Source organism: Ornithorhynchus anatinus, chromosome 1 (assembly GCF_004115215.2).
Source record: "Ornithorhynchus anatinus isolate Pmale09 chromosome 1, mOrnAna1.pri.v4, whole genome shotgun sequence".
Taxonomy (NCBI): domain Eukaryota; kingdom Metazoa; phylum Chordata; class Mammalia; order Monotremata; family Ornithorhynchidae; genus Ornithorhynchus; species Ornithorhynchus anatinus.
The window spans coordinates 122,382,076-122,397,007 of NC_041728.1; the positions used below are offsets into that span (position 1 = coordinate 122,382,076).

General features: G+C 41.6%; 1 protein-coding gene and 1 non-coding gene across 3 annotated transcripts in view; both read left to right on the forward strand.

Moving 5' to 3' along the window:
• The window catches only part of LOC114814718 (glypican-5-like), an 866,559-nt gene that overhangs the window by 664,000 nt on the left and 187,627 nt on the right, over positions 1–14,932 (forward strand). The gene's annotated exons all lie outside the window — the stretch shown is intronic.
• LOC114816260 lies at positions 12,469–12,606 on the forward strand. Its single transcript, XR_003764025.1, has one exon. It is a non-coding gene; the product is annotated as a small nucleolar RNA SNORA7 (small nucleolar RNA).

The following is a 14,932-nucleotide window of genomic DNA, read 5'->3' on the forward strand; positions in this document are numbered from 1 at the left end:
ATTTGGGCCAGAGTCCAGGTCTCCTGACTCTCAGTCTTGTATTCTTTCCATAGACCACAATGCTTCATTCATTCATTCATTCATTCATTCATTCATTCATTAGTTTTTTTGAGCGCTTACTATGTGCAGAGCACTGTACTAAGCACTTGGAATGTACAAATCGATAACAGATAGAGACAGTCCCTGCCCTTTGATGGGCTTACAGTCTAATCGGGGAGACACACAGACAAGAACAATGGCAATAAATAGAATCAAGGGGAAGAACATCTCATTAAAACAATAGCAAATAAATAGAATCAAGGTGATGTATATCTCATTAGCAAAATAAATAGGGTAATGAAAATATATACAGTTGAGCGGATGAGTACAGCGCTGAGGGGATGAGAAAGGAGAGGGGAAGGAGCAGAGGGAAAGGGGGGAAAAGGCTTAGCTGAGGAGAGGTGAAGGGGGGGTAGAGGGAACAGATTTGAAGAGGGGAAGAGAATTAGTTTGGCGGAGGTGAAAAGGGAGGGCATTCCAGGACCGCAGGAGGATGTATCCCGGGGTTGACGGCGGGATAGACGAGAAGGGGGGACGGTGAGGAGGTGGGCGGCAGAGGAGTGGACCGTGCCGGGTGGGCAGTGGAAAGAGATAAGGGAGGAGAAGTAGGAGGGGGCAAGGTGATGGAGAGCCTTGAAGCCTAGAGAATGCAGTCATTACATTGCTCTTTTTATGATAGGTGCCCAGCTAAGGGTCCTGTACAAAGTAGATACTGAGTAGAGTGCTTTTCCATAGTAGATGTCCAATATAGTTCTGTGCCTAGTAGAGAAGAAGTTTGGTCTCATGGAAAGAACATGGGCCCAGGAGTTAGAGGACCTGGGTTCTAATCTCAGCTTTGTCAATTACTTGCTTTGTGACCTTGGGTAAGTCATTTCACTTCTCTGTGCCTCAGTTCTCCTGTTCCCCCTCCTACATAGACTGTGAGTCCCTTGCAGCACAGGGACTGTGTCCAACATAGCTTGAATCTATCCCAGAAAAATGTTTGACATTCATTCATTCATTCAATCATATTCACTGAGCACTTACTGTGTGCAGAGCACTGTACTAAGCACGTGGAAAGTACAATATAACAATAAAGAAAGTCAGTCTCTGCCCACAAGGGGCTTTCAGTCTGGGGGGTGGGGGCGGCTTGACACATAGTAAGTGCTTAATAAATACCATTAAAAAAAAAAAGAAGACATCCCCCTCTGATGAGGTATGCTGAAAAAGGGACATTTCTTCTATTGAATTTTACTTTTGAAACAAAAATGTCATAAAATAGGGTGCTTTGCACATAATACAATGTACAATAGGTACTAAGTACAGGACACAGTATACAGTGGTTGCCAAGCACAATGCCTTTTTCACTTTAGGTGTACATGACATTGCTCCTCACACTGCGTATTTCCTATAATATTCCACACACCCATAGCTGGGACAGAGCCATGATAGGAGCTACTCTTGCTGATGAGACAGCTACTTAGAAGCCTATTTCCATCCACTATCAGTTCCGTGTTGAGCATCTACAGTTCCCTGCAACTCAAATGACCCTATTTCTGCAAACATAAGCTTGGCAGAGTTTCAATGGAGACGGTTCAGTGGACAAAGTTGGAAGAAGGAAAGAGAGATATGTAGAGTTCTTTTTTGTGGTATTGGCTAAGTGCTTACTGTGTATCCAGGAGTATTCTAAGCACGGGGATAGATACAAGGTAATCAGGTTGGACACAGTCCCTATCCCACATGGGGCTCACTGTCTTCATTCCCATTTTACAGATGAGTAACTGAGGCACAGAGAAGTTAAATGACTTGTCCTAGGTCACACAGCAGACACTGGGCAGAGAAGGGATTAGAGCCCAGGTCCTTCTGACTCCCAGGCTGATGCTTTAACCACTAGGCCAAACTGTTGGTCTGAAAAATAGGGGTTCATAGAGTGTAATAGAGAAGAGAAGCAAAAAGGGTCAGACCAAGGCCATGCAAATCTGTATTTCTCATATCATGTTAGCAGTCCCTATCAGAAATGACCCTTAGCCTGGGATTAGCCTTTTTTTCTATACCCTTGTACGCAGAAGCAGCATGCCTATGAGAAGCAGCATTGCCTAGTGGATAGAACATGGCCCTGGAATCAGGAGGACCTAGGTTCTAATCCAGACCCCGGCACTGGTCTGCTGTGTCACCTTGGTCAAGTCACTTAACTGCTGTTTGCCTCAGTTAACTCATCTGTTAAATGGGAATTATAGCTGTGACCCCCATGTGGAGCGTGGACTATGTCCAACCTCATTAGCATGTGGATAGCCCAACAAGATGTCATAAAGGTTTGTGGCATCGTTTATTTTAGAAAGTGCTTAGTTCAGTGCTTGACATGAAGTAAGCACTTAAAAAACACCTTAAAAAAAGACACATGAGAAGGAGGGTTGAAGATTTTGAATTCTTTAGGATGCAGAAAGCATAAGATGTTTCAGCTCACAACTGTATTTACAGGACACGCTCCTACCCTCCCAATGGGAAGTGAACTCTTTCTACAGTTTGTAAAATCCAATCGATCAACTGTCTCACTTTTGTTATTCATTACAGTTGTATCATGATTTGAAGACATCACCCTCTGATGATGAATGAAAAAATGAGACATTTCTCCTATTGGATTTTGCATGTTGTTGAAAGGGCTTATAATAAGTTTGATACTTTGATCAGTGTTCAACAAACAGTATTTTTTAAAAGCTTTAAAAAAGTTTCATTTTCAACTCAGTTATGTGTTCTCTAGCTAATCACCCGAATTATGTTCAGTAGACTCTAAGTAAGTAAATTATAGATGAGTTTCTACATATCTTCTTTTATTTAATTTCTTATAACCCACTGGAGAGCTTCACCTGCATTTTTCTTAAAGAATGTAACCACCTGGAAGCAGAGAAGGACTGAATATACAATTAATTTCTAATTTTGTTCTCAGCCTTGGAAGCAAATCAAGCAAAATCGTCTCTAGGCACTTACATTTGTTAAAAGTTAAAATCCCCCTGAGTCATATTGTGAACATGCATTTAATAAAGGTGCAAGATAGCCCAATTTCTTCATTTTATCACTTCCTGGGAACCTAGGGCAAGTCATTTAGCCTTTTTGCCTCAGTTCTACCACCTGAAAAATGGGATTAATAATACCGTAGAGCAGAAAACTCCAGCACAGCATTTTGCTGGAATGATAAAATGTTGGCCAGTTTTCCTGCAGAGAGAAGGTGCCTTAAACAGGAGAAAAGTGATTGAGAGCAACTTGAAATTTGCCTCTGGGAATGTAACTTGTCCTAATGAGAAGTAACTTGTCCTGATGAGAAGTTCTGAGTGTGAGAGTAAAGAACGATTTTCTTAGTATGGAAGGTTTTTGCCTAAAGAAAAGACAAAGTAGAATTTCCTAACTATATTGATTTTATTTAATAAGGAAATATCATAAAACAATCCATAATAGGGACAATATTTCTTCAAGCTAATTGTGTTTGCCTCTGAACTGGGGCTAAACTGTGTTTTTCCATTCATTCAATCAGTCAATCGTATTTATTAAGTGCTTTCTGTGTGCAGAGCACTGTACTAAGTGCTGGGAAAGTATAATACAGCAACAAAAAGTGACAATCCTTGCCCACAGTGAACTCACAGCTTGCAGGGGAGGAGACAGACATCAGAACAAATAAACAGGCATCAGTATAAATAAAAAAAATTACAGATATGTACATAAGTACTGTAGAGCAGGGAGGGGGAAAGAGCATAGGGAACAATTCAGGGTGATGCAGAAAAGAGTGGGAGATGAGGAAAAGTGGGGTTTAGTCTGGCAAGACCTCTTGGAGGAGATGTTCCTGCAGTGAGGAGGGAGGGAGTTTCAGGCCAGAGGTAAGACGTGGGCCAGGGGTTGGCCACATGTCAGGTGAGATGGAGGCACAATGAGAACCACCAAATGTGCTGTGCTGACCGGCACAGCGTCTGCTGCAGGCTCAGGCTGGTGTTGATATTCTGAGGCCCCATAATCTGGGTCTGAATTGGTTGCCCAGGCGATGAGGACACCCAAAAATTTGTAACTATAATATGTGTTAAGGGGTTACTATGTGCCAAGCACTGTACTAAACCCTGGGGTGGATACAAGTTAATTAGGCTAGACACACCCCCTGTCCTCCATGTGGTTCACAGAGAAGTGGAAGAAATGAGAGAAACAACTTGGGTAACTCGCTCTGAAGCAGAGCATTGTGGAAGAGATGTGTCCATGGTATTGCTATGGGTCAGAAATGACTTGACAACATAAGACAAGACAAGAACCCACTCCAGTAATGTGTCCTGCAGCATTTAATAGCAGCTGCAGGCATAGTGGGAAACCTACACTGTAAGGTTGTTGTGGGCAGGGAACATGTCTACCAACCTTGTTGTGTTGTATTCTCCCAAGTACTAAGCACCTAGCACTCTTGAGAAGCAGTGTTACTTAGCGGATAGAGCACAGTCCTGGGAGTCAGAAGGACCTGGATTCTAATCCCAGCTCCGCCCCTTGTCTGCTGTGTGACCTTGGACAACTCACTTAACTTCTCTGTGCCTAGTGTGGAACATGGACTGTGTCCAACCTGTTTACCTTGTATCTACCCCAGCGTGTAGAACACTGCCTGGAACATAGTAAGTGCTTACAAGAAAAAAAAAAGAGTACAGGGTTCTGCACCCAGTAAATGCTTAATACATACTACTGATTTTAAGGCATTCAAACCAAATCTTCTATGTAACTGCAATTGCAGAATTACCAACTCTGAGGAAAATTACTTGGATATGAACTGAGCTTTGGCCAGAGATATTCATATTAATAGAAATGATTCTGCTAAATGAACACTCCTTATGAGCATGATATAATACCTCTGTTAAGTCCTTTTCAAGGAATAAATTCAATTGTCATACAATAAAACAGTAAGGCTTATTTCCTTAATCGTATTACTTGAAAATTATGCAGTACAGTGCAGTCCACTTCTGTTTGTGTTATCGAGTTATTAATATGTACAACAGTTCATTGTTAGGATTATGCTACATACAGTTCTGGAAAAGACCACAGAGCCATGTATTTGGGTGGTATATTCTCAACTAGTCATAGCAGAATATGAGAAAGATGGTGTCTATATTTGAAGCATGATCAGATTTCTCTCTGTGTGACCTTGGGCAAGCCCTATATGTTCTCTGGGCCTCCGTTTCCTCCTCTGTAAAATGGGGATTAAATTCTGCTTCTGCCTCCTTCTTAGACTGTGAGCCTTTTGTGGGAATGGGACTGTGCCCCACCTGATTACCTTGTACTCACCCCAGTGTTTGGCATATAGTTAAGTACTTAACCAATACTACAGTTATTTAAAAATTATACACTCTGTAGCCTTTCTTCATAAACAAAGAAAATGCCACCTACAGTGGTCTATGTACGGATGCAAGTGTGGCCACAGAGGCCAATGTGGGACTCACTGACATGGCCACACAGAAATTGTTCCCTGTGTTAGAGAGTATGCAACTTGTAGCACTTGGTTCAACCAGTGTACTTAGAATGCAGTTGACATGAAATGAATACCAGAAGACTGATTTAGTTTCGGGATTTGGTGGTTTGTGAACCTATTTTGCCACTAGATTTATGTATGACCTAAAAGTAGTGCTGATGGAAATATTCAAGGAATCTGATGTGAGTTTCGTATACCCTTCTCCCCCCGCTTCCCACTGCCCAACTCTACTGTGTTCGCCTAAGTTCTTTGTACAATGCTGTATAGGTAGTATACTCTCAATAAATACTATTGAAAAATTGAAAGCTCCTCACAGGCAAAGATCATAACTTCTTTTATAGAGTTCTCCCAAATACTCTTCCTCTCCATTATCTTCTCTTCTAAAGGAAATGAAAGTCCAATTTAAATAAAAATTCAGATGTAGGACTGATTTATTTTTGAGAGAACTGGAAGTAAGACTTTCAATAGTGGTAGTCATAGTGTTTCTTGAGCACTCACTTGGTGAGGAAGAATGTACACTCCCCCAGGAGGCTTTCCCTGACAGCCCTCATTTCTTCTTCTTCTACTCCTGTGTCATCCTGATTAGCTCCCTTTATTTACCCCCTGCCCCTTCTAGAATATGAGCTTTTTATGGGCAGGGAAAGTGTCTACCAACTCTGTTATATTGTACTTTCTCAAGAACTTAGTACAGTGGTCTGCCCACAGTAAGCCCTCAATCAGCCTCAATGATTGAGCATAATGCAAGCTTTAAGGACTTGTGAAACAGGGAGGATGGTGGTGCTGTCTACAGTAATGGGAAAAATTAGGGTAGGAAGGACTTGGATGGGAAAGTGTGGCGTTCTGTTTTAGGCATAGTAAGTTTGAGGTGTCAGCTGGACATCCAAGAAGAGATTGCCTGTAGTCAGGAGAAAATGTGAGTCTGCCTAGTAGATAGGTCAAGTCCGAGGAGGTAGACTTGGGAATCATCTGCATAGAGGGGATAGTTGAAGCTGTGGGAGCAAATGAGTTTTCCAAGGGAGTGGGTAAGATGGATAATAGAAGGGGATCCAGAAGTGAGCCTTGAGGGACACCCACTGTTAGAGGGTGAAAGGCAGAGGAGACAATGAAAGAAACTGAGAAACAGCAGCCAGGGAGGCAGGAGGATCCTTAGTCTTCATAACTTTTATCATCCACTTACCCACTCTTTAACCTGACATCTTAAGGAAGGACTGAACCTGCTATTTTCAGAAATGAAGCAAGCTAAAGAAAATCTTTGGACATTCTGCTCACATCTCCATGAAAATCTCATCATTTTTTATGTTTTTGTTTCCTTACACAAAGCAACTAATAATAATAATATACTTGTATTAAATGCTTACTATATGCCAAGCACTCTTTTTAGCAGTGGTGTGGATACAAAGTAATGAGGTAGGACATAGTCCCTGTCCCACATGGGGCTCACAGTATTGATCCCAATTTTACAGATGAGGGAACTGAAACCCAGAGAAGTGAATGATTTGCCCTCTTGGGCAAATGTACACATAATGTACATTGTCAGAGCCTGGATTAGTACCCAGGTCCTCTGACGCCCAGACCTGTGCTCTTTGCATTGGGTCACGCTTCTGTCTGCTGTTGCTCTTTCCACCAACGGGGCCATTTCTAGCCAGTGCTGAAAGTTAAAACAAAAAAAAAATTCCACTGCAGTGATAGTATTCCCCACTGTCCTGATTGTAAGCAAGCCTTTCTGGGAAGGGTGAAGTGTCCTGCCAGACACTGAAGAAGACTCCCAGACACCAGGGAAAAATAAAATAGATGGTGGCTTATTTTGACCAAAGAGACAACAGGAATTGGGGGTGGAGTGGGGAAGGTCGAGGCAGGTGAAGCAGACCCCTCCCCACCATCTTAGCCCCTACTGCAGCTGTTACCAAAACCACAGTTTCCCACCAACCCCATCATCCCAGAATTCCTCTTGAGAACCATTTATGTACACCTTTCAGAGTTTTCTATGGTTCTGACTTCCAGCCCTGCTCCTATGATCCCTATTGTGGTGCAGGACTCGAGCTCCTGTTGGTCCAAAAGGAGAAGTGGGAGGAGTTAATTGCAGCTGCCATAGTTCTGTCCTTAAATTGCATCCTCCCCTTGCTTAGTTGCCTAAGCACAGTGGTCCTAAATGACCAAAGGAAAGGAAAAGTCTTGGCCACCCCTATCCCCAACAAGTATAAAAAAGCAATCATATTTGTTGAGTGTTTACTGTGTTCAGAGCACTGTACTAAGTGCTTGGGAAAGAACAGGTATAAACAGGATCGATAGATACGTCCCCTGCCCACAACGAGCTTACAGTCTGGAGGGAGTTTACAGGCTACAGGGTCTTGATATAATCTTAAAGGAATGCTTTTGAATTTTTTGAAGGCCAGACCTTCAAGACTAGAAAGTAAGCTCACTGTGGGCAGGGAGTGTATCTGTTACATTGTCGCTTATTAAGAGCTTGGGTGAATACAATAACAATATAACAGATTCACTCCCTGCCCACAGTGAGCGCTCAATAAATACAAATGGCTGACTAACTGAAGAGTGCCTGGAATATTTTGTTTTTGAAAGGAAAAACAGAAATGTGTAGAAGAGTAAAATTGGGTGGACTTTCTGGGATTTTGCATGTCATTTACTGCTATTAGCCACACCTGGCCTCCTTCCCCTTTCATTAGTGATCTTTAGTATATCTGCCTGACTACTTGTTTTGTTCTGCTGTCTCCCCCTTTTAGACTGTGACCCTGTTGTTGGGAGGAGATTGTCTCTATCTGTTGCAGAACAGTACATTTCCAGCACTTAGTACAGTGCTCTGCACATACTAAGCGCTCAATAAATGCAATTGAATGAATGAATGAATTTTTCAGTGGGCATTTTGGCTGGTTGTCTTTCTTCCCCCTCCTAGCTCAGGCCCTCAACAGGGCACGAAGGCTAATGTGCAGACAAGTGGAGTTGGTAGATGAAGCCCAGATATTGGAAAACACCAAATTAGCAAATTGCCAGGATGCTGTCACTGCTATAATTTTTTTGTCTCTTCCCTGTGTATTACACAAGGAGGAAATGACAAGACCTTATGAATTATGCACAAGGTTCAAGTTATATACTGTTATTATTAGAGAGATTTCAGCAAAGTCTGCAGCTAAATTTCAAGCCGTGATGTGTGCATCATGAATTCTATATGCTTCTTAGTAATAGGCTTTTGGGGGCAATGAAGGTTTTTAAGATGGCATTTTCATTTGGTTCAGTAAAAAAAAAATTACCTCCTGTTCTTCAAAATGTTTTAAACTTAGAGTCTTTCAAGAGTACAAGATTTGGTTCAAACACATGGGGAGGCAGAAAAAGCAAGGGGCCTCTATTCCCCTGCCACTGCTTATTTCCACACAGAAATCAGGTCTTTGAGAGTATATCCTTATTGTTTGTAAAAGCAAAATTTTACATTTCTCAGATGACAAAATCCTGGGCAGGAGTCCTCTTTTGCATTTTGTGGACATCAGGAAGGTAGGTAATGGGCAAAATTAAGACATTATATTCATGCTTTAAGTGAAGAAAGAGACAACGATTCTCAGGGGACAAAGCTAACCATCAATGTATTTATTTATGCACAACCTATGGGGCTGAGTGGAATATATTGCATTTCCATTTTTTTGTTTTACACATTTAAATCCTGCTGCCACAATTTCAGTGCAGTGAGGTAATGTGAAGATAAGAGGTTATGCATAAGGAGATATCTTCCCCTATTCGCTGTTTGTTCAGGTCTTGACCTTTTTTCCCCATACCAATTTTTCAAATTGTTTTCCATATCCCCTAAGAGTCAATATTTCCTTTCCATATTTCCTTCCCTTCCCTTTTCCAGCTGACAGCTGCCTTCTCGGGCCCTCTTACATTTCCCAGTAGGCAGCCTATTTCTAAGTTTCCCTCCCCCCTCCCTACCAGATGATGTCTAAAGTGTTCCATCTATGAGAAATGATTATTCTCTTTGCCTAAGATCTCCACTTTTTCCTTTTCTCTACCCATGGTTTACTTCGCAAGAGACGTTAGAAAATGCACCATTCTTGGGAGCCATTTAGAATTTATATCTCTTTTGTGGCCATTAACTCTTGACATATAAGCAGAAACTACCCAGGACAAGAGAGTATTTGAAATATTTTTTCTTATGGGATTATTCAGGTTTGACCCACATCTGTATGGGGCAAATCTAACATTCGGTGCCAAACTATCATTTGCAGTGAAAGTGTCATGCCGGTAAGAAAATATGTTTAAACCATGGACCAACCCCAGAGCCAACCCCATTTGCTTGAAAAAACTGATTTGGAGGTCTTTCTAGCCCCCAAATTCTATCCTCCTCACCTCATTACCTCCACGGGAAGTCACATGACTTCCCCAAGGGTTCAGACGAGAAAATGTGAGTTTGCCCAGGGGAAGTCTTCACTGTGGGCTGCAGATGAACAAATTACATTGTTCATTGATTTCAAAATCCATTTTTCATTTTGCTAATAAAGAGGGTTTTTTTAGAGAATTCTAGCTATCTTGATAAAGTTAGTAATACTACCTGCTTGGTTAATATTTATCTATTGTGTAAACTAATTATTTCAGAAATAACCAATGTCAAATGCCAGCAGTATTGAATCATTTCAACTCTCAGAAAAAGTCAAATATGGTACAAACATTCAAATGAGAGAAAAGTAAAATCCTGTCTGGCTGTATGGTCAATGTTTTAGAAAAAGAAGTATTTTTGAGTTTTTAGAAAGCCATGTTCTACAAAGACATTTTCAAAGACAAAAGTCACTTACAATGATTCTATATTTTGGGAAGTGTAAATCTTAAGTAAATTTTAAACAAAAATGCAATGGCTTTCTTCGGCTACTGTTCAACTACTGTCTGGTCTGGTTAGTTTTTGCAAACAACTCTCACAAGAAAAATTAAAAGTTTTTCAACTCAGCTATGTTGCTTACCCACCCATACATACACTGTGTGGACCAAGTCCCAGAGTCAAAGTGAAGGTTGGTATACCTTTGCAAAAGCATACCATGCGATGAATGCGAAGAAAACATTAGAAGTCATAAACAAGATCAAGAAAGGGAGATCCACTGGCCTCAGTAACAGAGTAATTTATCACTAGAAAATAGAAGGTTTGTGTTATTTTAGTCCATATTAGAAATCTACAATATCTACTTCACACTGATTGCAGATTAAGTAGCATGTTAAACAAGCAAAAATCCATGAACATATTGAGGTTAAGAGGATTTGACTAGCCTTTGGTAGAATGGTTTGGCCAAGAATGGGTAAATCCATTAATCATTGGCATATATTAATCACTTACTGGGTGCTATAACAAATGCTTGGGAGAGAGTACCCTATAACACAATTGGTAGATGTGTTCTCTGCCCACCAGGACCTTGCAATCTAGACAGGGGAGACTGACATTAAACTAAATTGTGGATATGTTCGTAGGTGCTATGGTGCTGAGGGTGGGATAAATATCAAGTGTTTAAAGGGTATACATACAAGTGCATAGGTATCCTAGAGGAGAGATGAAGTAGGGGAAATGAGGGTGTAGTCAAGGAAGGCCTTTTAAAGGAGATGTGATTTTAATAAGGCTTTGAAGGTGTGAAGAGTGTGGCCTTTACTATATGAAGGCCAAGGGAGTCTCAGTCCAGTGGATGAGAAGCAGTGTGGCTTAGTGGAAAGAGCCTAGGCTTGGGAGTCAGAGATCGTGGCTTCCAATCCCCGGGTCTGCCACTTGTCAGCTGTGTGGCTTTGGGCAAGTCACTTAACTTCTTTGTGCCTCAGTTACCTCATCTGTAAAATGGGGATTAAGACTGTAAGCCCCATGTGGGACAACCCGATTACCTTATATCTATCTACCCCAATGCAGAGAACAGTGCTTGGCACATAGTAAGTGTTTAACAAATACTATTATTATTATTATCATGATGAGGGCAAGGGACAGCAGCAAGGTAGATGACACTGAGGTAAAATGAGTAGGTTGGCATTGGAGGTACAAAGCATGAAAGAAGGGTTGTAGTAAGAAATCAGCGAGGTAAGTTAGGATGGAGTGAGGTGATAGAGTGCTTTAAAGCCGATGGCAAGTAGCTTCTGTTTGATGTGATAGTGGATGGGCAACTATTAATTTCAATTTAATTAAGTAACATTAATTAATTTTATTAATGTGTATATATTTATCATTCTATTTATTTATTTTGATGTTATTGATGGTGTCTATTTGTTTTGTTTTATTGTCTGTCTCCCCGTTCTAGACTGTGAGCCCATTGTTGGGTAGGAATTGTCTCTGTTGCCGAATTATACTTTCCAAGTGCTTAGTACAGTGCTCTGCACAAAGCACTCAAGAAATACAACTGAATGAATGAATGCATGAACTACTGGAGGTATTTGAGGAGTGGAGATATGTGAATTGAGTGTTTTTTGGAGAAAAATGATCTGGGCAGGAGAGTGAAGTATGGACTGAAGTAAGGAGAGCCAGGAGGCAAGGAAGTCAGGGAGGGGATTGATACAGTAGTCAAGATGGAATAAGATAAACACTTAGATCAGTAAAATGGCAGTAAGCTCTAAACCGTAAGCTTTAGAATGCCTCTGTTATATTGCATTCTCCAAAGCATTTAGTATAGTACTGTGCACACAATAAGTGCTCAATAAATATTATTGACTGTGGCAGTTTGGATTGAGAGGAAAGTACAGATTTTAGATCCTCTAATAATAATAATGATGTTGGTATTTGTTAAGTGCTTACTATGTGCCGAGCCACTGTTCTAACGCTGGGGTAGATACAGAGTAATCAGGTTGTCCCATGTGAGCCTCACAATTAATCCCCATTTTACAGGTGAGGTAATTTAGGCACAGAGAAGGTAAGTGACTTGCCCACAGTCACACAGCTGACAAGTGGCAGAGCTGGGATTCAAGCTCATGACTTCTGACTCCCAAGCCCGTGCTCTTTCCACTGAGCCATGCTGCATCTCTAAGGGTCACACCTGGAGAATTTCTAGTACTCTATCAGTCTTGACTACAGGAGGGAGAGTCAAGCAGAGTCATACCCATTCCATTCCTAGCTTGGGGAGTGGCTAGCCAGTGTAAGGCAATCTGCTACAAGTCGAAACTCACTAGTACTGGGCAGCAGTGGCACAGGAGAGACTCGAGGGTGGAGACTAGCATTTACTGAGCAGAAGGAGGCAGTTGTAAACCACTTCAGGATTTTTACAGGGAAAACTCTGTGGATACACTACCAGACAATTGCAGATGGAGGTGGGGTGTTCTGGGAAAAATGTGTCCATGGTGTCACTGTAGGGTTTGGAGCAACTCGACAGCATAAGACAGGACAGATTTTAGTGAGATTGAGAAGGTAGAACTAACACAATATGGTGACAGATTCAATATGGAGGATGTATGAGAGAGATGAGCTGAGGATAATGAAAACAGAATGAACAATAAGCCCTTATCGTGGTGAAGGTTTGTAAATTACAACAAATATTTTTCCGTGCCCTAATGGTTGAAGGAGGGTTCAGTACATTGTGTGAATGGCTCACCAGATGGACACAATGGCACGGTATCAGAAAACTGAATGCCGTTGGCAAGAAACTAATTCCTAATCATTTCAACATGATAAAATAACATTTCAAAGATTTTTTTCTTCTTATTCTGGGCTAAATCAGTAAATTTGGGCAAGAAAGTAATAAAACAGTGATATTTTGAAGGTGTAAAACTTGGATGAGCTGTTTCTGGTAAAGAATACATCAGTGGGAATTGGACACAATCCCTGTTCCTTGCAAGGGAGGAGGAAGGTCATGTTCAAATAATGAAAAAGAGAGGGCATTGGTGAAAGGCACATAAGAAAAGATTAAGAAAAAAAGACAACAAAAAGACAAAAGCAAAAATCAGTAGGGGAGTGTGGCTAGAGAAGTAGAATTTCAGGCTGATTCAAGAGTCACTGCTGCAGCCACAGTGACTGCTACAGCAGAAGCCACTGCAGCCTTCCTGAGGTTTTGAGGAGGCGGGACCGGGATGCGGCTGTTTTTCTCTGTCCCACCGGTGTGGTCCAGGGTAATTTGGATGGAGGTTCCTCGGTGATATGGAGGACAGCCGGTGCAACATCCTGGAGAGGCAACCTGGCATTCCAGTAGAAAAAGATGTAAGAATGTCCCTCCTCCCCTCCCCATTGCCCCTCCTCCCTCCCTCTACTCTTCCCTCTTCCTCTCCCCTCAGCACTAGTACATATTTGTATATATTATTTCTTACTCTATTTTATTAATGATGTGTATTTATCTATGATTCTATTTATCTTGATGATATTGATGCCTGACTACTTGTTTTGTTTTGTTATCTATCTCCCCATTTTAGTCTGTGAGTCCGTTGTTGGCAGGGATTGTCTCTATCTGTTACCGAATTGTACTTTCCAAGCGCTTAGAACAGTGTTGTACACACAGTAAGCGCTCAATAAATATGATTGAATGAATGACTGAACGAATCCTGGATGCCGTGATGGAACCTGGAGAAGTTGCACAGTCATCTAGTGGATAGAGATGCAGTGAATGTCTAGCAGCAGCCTAAGTCCAAGTGACTGCCAGTGCACAGGGCATTCTGGCAGCCTGTCAAGGGAGCTGTCATGAGGAGGCCACAGACCCTGAAGGGGTTATGGGGTCGTCAAGTGTGTGTGGAGGGGGGTGGGAGAGCTAGAGAGAGAGAGAGAGAGAGAGAGAGAGAGAGAATGATTTAACTGAGTCAGAACTTGAATCAGATAATCCCCTAGAATGTAAACTCCTTAAGGAAAAGGATCCTATCTACTAATCTATTGTTCATTCCATATCTCCTTCTCCTCAAGAATCTCCAGGAGTTTGCCCTGCAACCACCTGCTTAGCATCAGCTTTAAATCAATTCAATCAACTCGCCCCTTCTACCTTACCTCACTCCTCATCAGTGGTATATTTTGAAGACCTTACTATGTGCAGAGCACTGTACTAAGCGCTTGTGAGAGAACAGTGCAACAGAGTTGGCAGGCATATTCCCTATCCATAGTGAGTTTACAGTCTAGGTTTGCTACTACAATCCAGCCCACACACTTCATTCCTCTAATGCCAACCTACTCACTGTACCCCAATCTTGTATATCTTGCAATGGACTCCTTCCTTTATCTCACCTCTGGCCTAGAACTTTCTCCTGCTTCATATATGACAGACCACCACTCTTCCCACCATCAGAGCTTTATTAAAAAGTACATATTCTCCAAGAGGCCTTCTCCAACTGAGGCCTTATTTCCTCCTACTCCCTCTTCCTTCTGTGTTACCTATGCATTTCAATCTATACTCATTAAGTACTTGATAGCCAACCAGCCCTCAAACACACATAATTTAAGTGCATATCCATAATTTATTTTAATGTCTGTCTCCCCTCTACACTGTAAGCACCTTGTGGACAGAGAACATA